We start from the raw sequence: 13080 nt of genomic DNA, 5'->3' as shown, positions 1-13080 counted from the left end.
ATGCAGCATTTCTACTCTGTCACTCATGGGATCCACATGAGCTAGGATCATCTTGATGACAAGGAGGGTTTGGTTTTGTTGTTTTGTTGCGGTTCTTGTTGTTTTTGAGCAGTGGGTGATATTCACTATGATGATGAAGTTCTTTGAAATCAAGTTGTTGGTATCTTGGTGGGAGTGCTAGAGAAGGCCTGGTTGTTGCACACGAATGAGGATTGGCATAGACACAAACCCATTAAAACCAGTAAATCCTGGAAGTATTAAGATGTTTATAAAATTTTTTACTTTGAGATGCTTTATTTCTGATTAGATACAAACCCAGCATGTCTTACAATCTCCCCCCCTTTGAAACTTGTGGGGTTTTACACCTCAGTTAAAAGATTCAGAAAGATTTTGAAATTTCAATGAACAGAAAAGTCCTTAGGATCTCCAAATTGTTATCTTTGTTTTTTACTAAACTGCAGTAGAAATGGTCTCTATGAAAAGTTTGTGTGTAATCAGATAAGCAATGCTTGAATGGATGAAAAGCTTGAGGTAACAATTTCAAATTTTTCTAATTTAGCAGGCCCAGATGTCATCAGAAGCAACCACATCAGTCTGTCAGTCTTGTACGCAGCCAACTGGATGCCAACAGTGGGCCTTGCCCTTATGAGTTAACAACATGGGCAAAGACCTAAATAGCCATGCAAAGAAAATCCATCTGTTAGCAATAAACGGATAGGAGAAAACAGTAAACTTTGAAAGAAAAACACTGTTCTGTAATACTACATTTTGATACTATTTCAGTTAAAAAAGGGAGGAAATAGAAGCCTAAAGACAAACACAAAAGTAATATTCCTTAAGACGAGAAAGAAAATTTTGGAAAAGTCTTCATATTCGAGTCTGAAAATATTACCTAGAAAATTTAGGTTTTAGGAATAACAGATGGATAGTGAGCTATGATCATCTATTAATATTTTGTATCATATACCAAATTTTGGAGTAAAATTCCTACATTCATGAAAATGCAAATCAATAAAAGAAGATAGTGTTCATATTTTTAACCTTCCTTGTAGACCTTGTCCAAATGTAATAAAAACTTCAAATGTATAAAGTAGCAATTTTGGTAAACAAAATACAAAAATAATTTTAATATAAAAATATAGTTCAGAGCTTTATGGAATATGTTCAATAGCACCAAATTCAAGAGCAAACACACTGCCATCGGGTTTTGTAATAATTTTAACAGACAAAAATAGTGAGTAATACGAGACTTGTTTTATATACTCTGAAAGCTTGATGACTTACACAAAAATTGAAGGAGCATTAAGGAACATTTTATCTCTCTGCCAATGTAAAGCACCAGACAGTTTTATCATCTCAAAAACTGTTTAAATAATGTAAATATTACTCATACCTAGCACCACATCCAGGGAGGATTTTTGACCTTGTCTGCCTTCTTGTTCAGTTTGCTTTGCTTTTTTTTTTCAAGTTTCACAAATGTTATCTTGTCAGTAATTCTTCTGTGTGTGCCAATTATGTTGCACCAACCAGAAATCCTGATATCTTCATGAATCTCACCCTCCTCCATTTAAAAAAATCTTAAACCGGGCTTGACAGTAAACTCATTATTTTCTTCTGATATTGCTGGTGTTTCCAAATTTTAGTTCATTTGGTTCAAGAAAATGGTTTGGCCTCATTTTGATGTTAACTTTATTCTTATAAGATTTGCTGCATTGTCCTGAATTTGCATGTATTATCCATATGAATTTGGGATATGAAATTTTCTGCTAACATAAAGATTTGAAGCCCCAGAAACTCAAAGAGATGGTTTTACTCCTTCCTGCAGGGTCACAGCGAGTTGGAATTGAACTGGCTGGTTTCTTGGGTCTCTACAAATAGAGCCTGGGGTTTTCAGTGTTCTCTTCACATAAGATGACAGGGTTTTTAAATTTACTGAAATCAAAAACACCCATTATCTTTCCATCCTTCATTATAACTCCCACTTAGTGATGTTCTTAGGTAGTGCAAATGCCTAAATTTTTTGGTAACTAACTGACAGGTGAGAGAGTTGTGTTAACCAGAGATGCCTTAGATAATAAGAATTGACAGCCATCTATAAAAGCAAACAGCCATTGAACACCCTGTAGAACACGGTTCTACTCTGATATGCATAGGGTTTGTACATATTCAAATCAATAGCCACTGGTAATAAAGAAAGGTGGATAATTAAGACATAAGTCGGCTTTAGGGCTTACTACCTGATGTTCTCTTTATTCTCCTGCAAAACAAAACAAACAAAACAGAAAATGATGCCTAACTCACAGGGGCCTACTACATACTGACAAGCACTCTTGCATGCAGAAGGGAGAGTTCCTTACAGGATATGCTTAGTGTTTTATTTTATTTTCATAATGGCCAAAGAAAAACTGACCTGCAGGCAAAAGAAGCGTGTGGCCCTGGGGAGGAGAGTTGCAGATGCCAATTACCTGGATGGAAATTGCTAGGACATTTATAAAGTAAAAAATAGAAAAGTTGTGTGTAATTTCTTTGGAGAATCAGGACAGCGTTAAAAAAGTCATTAAAACAATAAAATGTTATCCAGCATCTAAAATGATAATTTCAGGTAGTTTGGCTCCCGTGCTTTTTCAGCAATTTAGAGAGAAAGTTTCCTAAATAAGCCGCATACATTTTTAACAAATTTCCAGACACGAAATCAATACTTTTCACTAATCCAAGGAAGCACACAATTGAAGCCACTGAATTATGGGGTATGGCCAGGTTCAAAATATCTACAATCTTGGCACTATTTAGGATACTTTATCCTACATACGGTCAGATAGAATCCCTTCTCTGCCAAATTTATCTACCAGCCTACCTCTGGGAGCCAAGCTTGAAATATCTAATAAGTCATGAGCTGAGATATATCATTTAGAATTTTAAAATTACAGTTTGATAAAAATAGAATGGATAGGTGTGTGTGTGTGTGTGTGTGTGTGTGTGTGTGTGTGGTGCGTGTCCTCTGCAATTTTCTTTGTACCTCTTTTACTTCACCCTTTCTTCCATTTGCCTTAACTACTCTACGATGGAAAGTTTCCAAGTCCCCTCTGGTATTTAATTTGATCTATCTTTCTTGTAATTATGACCTTTTCCTTCCTTAATATATGATGTCCTTGATGTCTGATGTCATCCCACATCTCACCAAGTCTTCTGTCATTGGTGTTCAATGGATCAAATATGTTCTTGAGATTTTCCCAAAATTCAAGTGTAATACACCCAATGGCATAATTTGCCTCTTGCCAATTTTACTTTTCTTCAGCTTCAACTTGAACTTACATAATGAGCAATTGACAAATTTTTTATGATATCCATAGATTTTTTTGGGGGGGTAATAGCCACTTTATTCCGAGTGTAATCTTGAGGCCAAGGCTGTTTGCCCTAATCAAAGATGGTGTGACCAAAGATTTTCAGTGCCTAATATCCCCCAAGCACACAGACTCTAGGGTCAGCATGAGCTATAGTGGATTTTATTATAGTGAGTTTGCTTTTGTTTTCGATTTTTGTTTAGACAGCCCATTCCTTCTTTGTGGTCTCTTCTCAGTCTGCGAGCTCTGCTGCAAGCCCTTCACTTTGGTTGACGCTGCTGGTATCCGAAGCACCAGGGGCAGAGCTTCCAGCAGCACAGCAGCCTACAAACCATCACAATAGGATCAGCTGTCAGACAAGTGATGATGTATGTAGATAGAAAGAGACATATCAAGAAACGGTGGACACAGTTGTAGGAATGAATAATTCCAGTCCAGCTCAAGTGTGTAGGTCAGATGGGGAGCAGGAGGCTTGTTCTGGCTCTTGTAGCTAGAGCTGCTGATGAGCCTTGTAGCCACAGGCGCTGATGAGCCCAAGCAAGAACACCAGGCTGGTGAATGCAAAGTCAAATAAAACTAACGTTGGCAGTTCACTGATATCTCCTGGTAGCAGCAGGTAACATGTAAAGAGAACAATGAACCAGATGCAGGACCCAGACTCAGCAGAAACGAAGCTTTCTTATGGAGTCATCTTTACAGGGAACAGGCAACAACTCCACGGTGCTTCTCTTTCAATTGCAGCATGGCTATGGTGTCATCAATGGGACTGCCTTCCACCACAGCTGCTGGTTAACTAAGTTGATGAAGTTATGTGAGATCCTCTCATAGAGTTGGTTACATTGTGTCATATCAAATTGTGGGGGATTACTGCTAAATTTCTGAAAACCCTAGCCCAGCCAAGTTGACACAAAATCTAACTATGCAAGTGTTGATTAAATTTTGATGAAGTTGATGCAGGTGACTGAAACATGTTTCAAGATAAATTTTTGAGATCTAGTCCTTGGAAATACTTTAAGCATATAAATTTATTTTTATGTATCCTCAGGCTAGCCAAATAGATGTATCAGTTCTTTAGGATACAAGATACTCATGAACAACAAAATAGACCCTCATGAACAATCAAAAGGAAGAAGCAAGCCAAAGATGGTCTCATTGAGGGTCCATAAAAGAGCCAGAGGTAAATAATGCAGTATCGTGAAGGCAATGCTCAATTGTAGATGTATTGAATATGTACACCATGACCTGTACATATTCAATAGTAGCTAAAAGTATCAAAACAGAAATAAAAAGGACCATGAAATTGAAATTTACATCCACAACTATTACATATTAGAAAAAATATTTAGTTGTGACTTATTTCCTCTTGGAATGTCTTCCTTACATCCCTGCTTCTCCCCTGAAATCTGCAACATGCATTAGTCCATTTTATATCAAAGTTCTGCTCAAGGAAACCAAATACATGATAACAGATGAGCATCTCAGGATAGCATTATTATATTGCAATTATTTATCCAAAATCACAAGGAAGGTGGTATGATTTATGATCACATTCACACATTACCTAAATAGAACCATGCAGTTACCACTATTCTGGGTTATAGTTTGAAAATATAAATTAAAACTTTAAACAGTGTGTTCCTCTTGCCCTCAGGAATGAACCACAGAATAAATGGGTTCTGTAGCAAAATGTGGGGAAGAAATTAGATGGTGCCCAAATATGAGATAAAATAGCATCTAGGATGTGAACGAGGGGGACAGGAGTGGAGACCCAAAGCCCTTCTGTAGTCAATTTGACATAGCCTCACAGAAGGGTCACAAGGAAGGGACAAGTCAGCCAGGGTGCATTATAGCACTGATGAAACACACAACATCCAATTAGTTTATTGGTTCTCAACCTTCCTAATACCATGATTCTTGAATACAGTTCCTCATGTTGTGGTGACCCCCCAACCATAAAATTATTTTCCTTGCTACTTCATAACTATAATTTTTCTACTGTTATGAATCGGGCGATGTCTGTGAAAGGGTTGTTTGACACCCCCCCTCAAGGGGTCATGACCTACAGGTTGAGAACTACAGCTCTGTTTTTTCAATGTTCCCCCAAAACACGCACACTATCATGACCCCAGTTCTACCCTACAAATATGGCTAGATAAGAGCATGACCTCTGGTAACGAGGTATAAATTACCAAGGGCATATGAGGGAGGGGGGAAAAGGGAGGGAGGGGGGGAAAAAAAAAAGAGGACCTGATGCAAGGGGCTTAAGTGAAGAGCAAATGCCTTGAGAATGATTGGGACAGGGAATGTATGGGTGTGCTTTATACAATTGATGTATGTATATGTATGGATTGTGGTAAGAGTTGTTGGAGTCCCTAATAAAATGTAAATGAAGAAAAGAGGAGAAAAAAATGATTAGGGCAAAGACTGTACAGATGTGCTTTATACAATTGATGTATGTATATGTATGAACTGTGAAAAGAATTGTATCAGCCCCAATAATTTGTTAAAAAATAAAAAATAATTAAAAAAAAAAAAAAAAAGAACTCTCAAGACACAGGAATCCAGAGCACATAAGCCCCTCAAGAACAGTAATGTGAGTAGTGATACCATGAAGGTAGGGGAAACATGGGGGTAGAAGGAGGAGAAAGGGGAAACCTATCACAATGATTGATGTGAAACCTCCTCCCCCCTCCCCTGAGTGAAATGAACAACAGAAATGTAGGTGAAGGGAGACAGCAGACAGTATAAGCTATGAAAACAATAATTTATAATTTACCAAGAGTGCATGAGGTTAGGAGGATAGGGGAAGGATGGAAAATATAGGAGCTGAAACCAAGGGCTCAAATGGAAAGTGTTTTGAAAATGATGATGTCAACATATGCAGAAAGGTGCTTGATATGATTGATGTATGGACTGTTACAAGAGCTGTGAGAACCCCCAATAAACTGATTTATTAAAAAGAAACATTGTGTCTAGTGTCTTAAAGGCTTGTATCCAAACAAGCAGCCATAGAAGTGAGATGTCAACTAAGTCCACATGGAAGAACCACACTAACACCATTCACCAAAAGACTGTAAATCACATAATCTAAATTCAAAGGAGGGACTAGCATCAGAGCCTAAATTGTGAGAACCTGGTTTGCAGGAGGCTATGCATGGCAGTTGGGCCCAGGATTCATTTGTGGGAACAAACCTCCAGTGATCTCAATCCAAAATAGAGGGGTGGGAAGACAGTGGATACTAAACATAGTACATTAGGCCAATGACTAGTGAATATCAAGGAGATAAACCTGACTTGAATGGTTAAAACTGTCAGTTGGTTTGTGCTCTGATGCACATTGGACCTGATCTGGTTTTCAATATTTTCTTAATGTTTTTGTTTTCTTTTCTTTTGTTGTTTGTTAATACTGTTGTATTTTCCTCAGATGTGTTTTCTCTTGAGTTCGTGTGGTATGTTTTTCTGTTTTTCGGTATATGAAAGCAGGACTGATGAAGCAGTAGGGACGGCAAGCAGAATTGGGGTTTCAGGGGGCGGCACAGAGCAGAGGGGGAGAGTGAAGGGAGCTGATGTCCAAGCTTGGAAGGAAAACAAGGAGCGGAAACTGACTGTGGCAGCAACTGTGCACTCCCTCTTGATGTGACGCAACTATGGAACATATGTATGAACTCCCAAATAAAAAATACTAAGCCCACAATGAATTATTAGAGTGTATCTTTTGACAAGAAATTTCAAATATGTAATTTAAATTGAGGACATGAACATATGCGGTTATTTTTAAAGTTTATGATAATGATTACAATGTTTCTTATGTTGTCCCTTATGCATTACTAGTCAATGAATGAGAGTAACAGTGGTAGGGCAAGAGTAGCGGAACCTATTATTTAGAACAAGCTCGAGAGGCAGTGTAGGTTACATTCTGGGTGGCTTACCACAGGTTTGGCAGATCAAACTCATTAGCTGCTCCATGAGAGAGAGATAATTCTGTCTTTTCTCTACAGATTTACAATTTTGGAAACTCAAAGTGTCTATTCTCCTCTGAACTATAGGATTGCTATAAGTCAGAGTCAATTCAATGGCAGTCAGGGTTTGTTTTCTTTTCTTTTTTGTTTTATTCCATTCAGAAGAGGCTCCATGTTTTTTCTTATATATATATATACATATATATATATATATATATATATATGCTCAGAGAAGGGCACAAGAAAGAAGAATATAGCTCCTTCCCTCTTTTATCTCCTCCCTCTCCCTCCCTTCATCGCTTCCTTTCTTTTCTTCCTTCCCTACTTCTGTCCTTCAAAAAAAGAGAAAGAAAGAAGAATATATATAGGACAATTTTAACAGTAAAATATGAATATTATAAAATATGTAGCACAGTTCTAATATTGCCTAATTTAATGAACATACTTTCGTCATTATTGGGTGCTATCAATGGGGTTGCAACTCACAGGGATACTATATACAATGGAGTAAAACATTGCCCAGTCGCACACAAGTCTCACCTTGGCTCTTACGTGTGAGCCCATTGCTTAGCCTCTGTGGGAACCCATCCTTTTGAGAGTGTTCCTCTACTGACCTTCTATTTGAGCAAGCTCTGAATCCAAAAAAAGAAAAGAAATATTTAACCCACTTCTCTGATATCTGAGAAAATTCCTTGGCTGTATAAAGGTGATAATATTATAAAGTGAAAAAGAAATTACAAAATCTCACACATATATTTTGATCTAGACCAGATCTATACCAAACAGCTGTTGGTAATGAGGCAATATTCTTTAGCTAAAATTTCCTGTGCATCCACCATTAGTAATAATTGAGCACTAAACTGGCTGGAGTTACAATAAAACTCAATTTTTAATTGTACTTTAAGTTTAAATAGGCATACGTAGCTAATGACTAACATGTTGGGCAGTGCAGATATGTAGGCACGTGTGCATATATGTGATTCTTTACATTATTAAACAGATATTTCTGTATTGAATAATACATTCCTGGTGCTGTGCTAGGTAAATGATGTTGCAGGAAAAGTTTATTTGGGAAATTATGCACCGAAATGCTAGCACTGCGTTATTAGGAATTATGATTTATTACTGCTTTAGTATTTTTAGGCTGAAATGTACATGATTATAATTTTATTTGGTTCTGTGTAATTGGGTCGATACCAGCTGACAACACCCCTATAGGGCAAGGTATAATTGAACCATAGGGTTTCTGAGACTATGATATTTTAGGATCATATTGTCAGACCTTTCTTTCCCCTGAAGAGCAACTAGTGAATTTCGACTGTCAATCTGTTTGTTAGCTCTGGAGCATTTAACCTTTCTACCACCAGTTTCTTTGTTAGTTTGCATTAGGAGCCCCAGTAGCATAGTGGTTATGAGTTGGACTGCTAACTTCAGGGTCAGTAGTTCAAAGTCACCAAGCACTCTGTGGGAGAAATACAGTGTTTTCTATTCCCACAAAGACTTAGAGGCCTCAGAAAGTGACATGGGCAGTCTGCTCTGTGCCATGGGGTCACTCTGAGTGGGCACTGATTGATGGCAGTGAGGTTGTTTGTGTGTGCTCTTCTGGAGTGCTCATCAAAGTGTGGTTTAGCACCTCTTCTTCTCAATTACTTTCATTTGTCCTCCTCATCATTCAGGCATTGGCCTTTATGTAGTAAAAGCAATAGAGAGCAAGTTTGTTGGTACTTTAGGACAAACCTAGGCATTTTAGGACAAATTTAGGCGGTGTTACTAACTGAACTCATTACTGTATGTTCACCACACACTCATCTTGGAGGCATGTGTATTGCCATGGAAATGGACTAGGAAAGGCCTGACAGTCTGCTTCTGAAATTCAGACACAGACTGCATGGACCCCAACAGTCAAATTCACAACAGATCATGAAGCTGCCACAAGAACAGGCATCATGTAGGCTGTGTATTTGGTACACTGGTGAACATGTATGAAATAAATGTGTATGGAAAATCTTCAAAACTAGATGGTGCCCACTTACCTAAAGGAATAGCATTTGGGATTGTAAAGACTTGTCTTAAAACAAATAGCCATCTAAGTGAGGTGTCAGCTAAGTCAACATTAGCTAGTGTGGTCCAAAGACTGTAATTAACAAAATCCAAGATCAGAAGAAGGAATAGTTTTAGAGCTAAAATTCTGAGCACCAGTTTGCTGAAGTGTATGGATAACAGGGAAAGTTCGAAATTCATTTGCAGAGTCCCCACGCAGATTAAAGCACCACTGACTTCTCTTGGACCGCTGAGAGAGGATGTAAATAGCCTTATTTTCAGATAGTGTTTTCAAAGTAGATTACTGCAGATATACTTAGGTTAAAATCTAACATTGTTTTCCCTTTTGACCTATTTTTAGTTTGTTCTAATTTCTATTATTTTCTACTTACCCTTGGATTGAGATTTTTCTGTTTTATTTTATCTTTGTTGAGTGATTTTTTTTTTTGGGTGGTGGTGGTGGTGTGATTTTCTTGATATAAAATCCAGCATATATAAAAATAATAACTATATTACTTCCTTCAGGTAATGGCAGGGGAGGTTGAGAATGGCAGGGGAGGTTGATGGAGAGTGCTAATAATTAGTCCAATTATAAAAAACACTCTAACTTTTATTGTGGTGATGATTAAACATTTTAAAATATATTTAGGTAATTGAATTGCATGGTACATGAATTATATGTCAAAAATTGTTCAAATGTATATTTTTAATTTAGCTCTTTAAAGAAAATAGTTGACACAACTTTGCCAAGAATACATTTCAAGCCAGCTAATTAAATTTAGGTTTTGGAAAATTTGTATTCAGGACCCAAATGCATAAAAATGCCACAATAGTTAAATTTTTTCTGATAAAATAATTGATTTTTTAATATTAGTAGATTTAAAATAATTATACAATAATATCTCAGTACTTTAAAAATCTGCATAACCAAATAAGTCAATATTTGAAATGGCCAAATCATCATGCTATAGAATCATGCATGAGTAAACCACTTACTAAATATGGAGGATGATCAATTAATTTTAGCGTAAACAATTCCAAAACTATTTTCAAAATATTTTCAGATTATACACGGCAAAGTATTTCAGAGAATGCCACCTACTGAGTTCTGTTGCAATATCAGATAGGCAATTGATGAAGATCTGAAAGGGCTACTAAATTGCTTCTCTCATTTGCCACTACTTACCTGTATGGAGCTGATTTTCTTTACATTCTAAAATGAAAGCATTTTACATGGGACCAAATACAACTTGAAATATGAAAATATGTAGATATTTCATTAAATCTAATATGAAATAAATTTACAAAAATGCTGACCAATGATAATCACTTCAATGAATTGTTCTTCATGAATTATTTTGGAACATATATGAAAATATTTTCATGATATGTTTATATGTTTTATGAAAATATTTTCAATGATATCCAATAATATACATGTATCTTTTATTTTTAAATTAATTAAATGTGTGTGTCAAGTTTCTAAATTTTAATTTCTAATGATAATAATAATTGTTATAACTCAGACAAAACTCTTTAAGGAACTTGATATATTTCAAGACTGTTGAGAAAAAATATTTTGCCTCTATCAATTCTAGTCATTCTTAATTGTTAAGAAAGAAGATTTGTAGTTGATACCAAGGGCTCAAGTAGAAAGCAAATGTTTTGAGAAGGATGATGGCAACAAATGTACAAATGTGCTTGACAAAATGGGTGGATGTGATAAGAATTGTATGAACCCCCTTTTTAAGAAAATCATTTATTGGGGATTTTTCTTGATGACTACTTAAATCAGCATTGATTGGGGATCCAAACAAAGAAAAATTCTTAACAACTTGATTTTTTCTCCATTTATCATAATGCTATTGGTCCAGTTGTGGGGATTTTTCTTTTCCTTGCACTGAGTTGAAATCCACACTGTAAGCTGAAGTCTGAAGTTTTCATTAGCAAATGCTTCAAATCCTCCATGATTTAAGCAAACAAGTCAGTGCCATGTGCATATTGTATGTTACTAAGAAGTCTTCTTTCACTCCCAATGCAGATTTTTCTTTCTTTTTTCTGTCCATCTTGAATTTTCTTTTCAGCATGCAGAGTAATATTTTTGGTATGTTTCAGAGGACTTTACATACAATTTAATTCAATTATTCTTAAAGTAGTTTGATAGGTCGTTCAATTTTAGGGAACCCTTGCATGACGAGTAATACAATTGGCAATGCCTTAAGGATAGATGGCTCTCGGTATTGTTAGGTGTCACTGAGTTGGTTCTGACTCAGAGAAGCCCTCTGTACAACAAAACAGAATTACCCGGTCCAGAACCATCCTCACAATTATTCTGAAGTTTGAGCCCATTGTTGCAGACACTGTGCCAATCCATCTTGTTGAGGGTCTTTATTTTTTCTTTTTCACTGCCTCTCCACCATATGTGATGTCCCCCTCCAGGGACTAGTCTGTCTTGACAACATGTTCAAATGTCCATTTTGAATATTTGAGAGGAATATTTGAGAGGAAAATATTTGAGAGGAAGCCTCACCATCATTGCCTCTAAGGGACACTCTGGCTGTACTTATTTCAAGACAGATTTGTTTGTGCTTCTGGAAGTCCACGGAACTGTCAATATTTTCTCCAGCACCATACTTCAAATGTATTGGTTCCTCTTCAGTCTTACTTATTCAATGTCCAACTTTCTCATGCCTTTGAGGCAATGGAAAATTCTATTGCGTGAGTCAGGCACACAGCAGTCCAAGTAACCGCCTTGATTTTCAATTCTTTAAAGAGGTCTTGTGCAGCAGATTTACCCAATCCAATATGACATGTGATATATTGACTGTTGTTTCCATGTGCCTTGAGTGTGGATTCAAGCGAGATGAAATCCTTGGTAACTGCAATCTTTTCTGCATTTATCATGATGTTATCTATTGGTCCAGTGTGCAGATTTTGGTTTTCTTTACACAGAGTTGTAATCCACAACAAAGACTGCATTCCTTAATCTTCATCAGTAAGGTTTAAGTCCTCCTCCCTTTCAGCCAGAAAGATTGTATTATCTACATGTAGAATTCAACGTCTCCAATGATTTTCTCAGATTGAATACATATGGTGAGAGGATAAACCCTGATGTAAATATCTAATGTTCAATAAGGGACCCACATAAAACATGTTGCATAAGAAAGCACAGGGTTTAAAAATATGAAAAGCTATGGTCTTGGTATTTTTACAGCATCTTTATTGCAGAAAGTCTAAGTACCTTACAAATAATACATAGTAGAAGCAAAAACATGGGGAAAAGATGGGGACTTATCTCCTAAAGAATTATAGTCTCAGAAGTTCACAGGGGGCAATTCTGTTCTGTTCTGTAGGGTCTCATGGACTCAATGACAATGCGTCTGAGAAGCAAAAATCCTTTAAGATTTCAAGAGAAAAAACTCTTATCCAGATGCCGGCTCATCATTATTGCTGCCAAGGAGATTGAACATATTTAAGTGGTTTCCCTCAACTCATTTAAGTGGTGTGATCATTAGTCTCCTAATGAGCACTGGTAAATTATGCAAATATACTACATTATTGATATAACATAGTCACTTGGTTGGAATTTGATAATATGTCATAACATCTCAAATTCCATCAATTGATGAACCTAATTCGCTGTTCTTATGTAATTTATGCACAGCCCACTGGCTCTCTAATTTTAACAAGGTCCAACTGTTTGCCTCACATTAAGTCGATTCCGAGTCAATCGATGTATC

The sequence above is a fragment of the Tenrec ecaudatus genome, chromosome 13 (assembly GCF_050624435.1).
Source record: "Tenrec ecaudatus isolate mTenEca1 chromosome 13, mTenEca1.hap1, whole genome shotgun sequence".
Taxonomy (NCBI): domain Eukaryota; kingdom Metazoa; phylum Chordata; class Mammalia; order Afrosoricida; family Tenrecidae; genus Tenrec; species Tenrec ecaudatus.
This window is presented reverse-complemented; position numbering follows the sequence as displayed.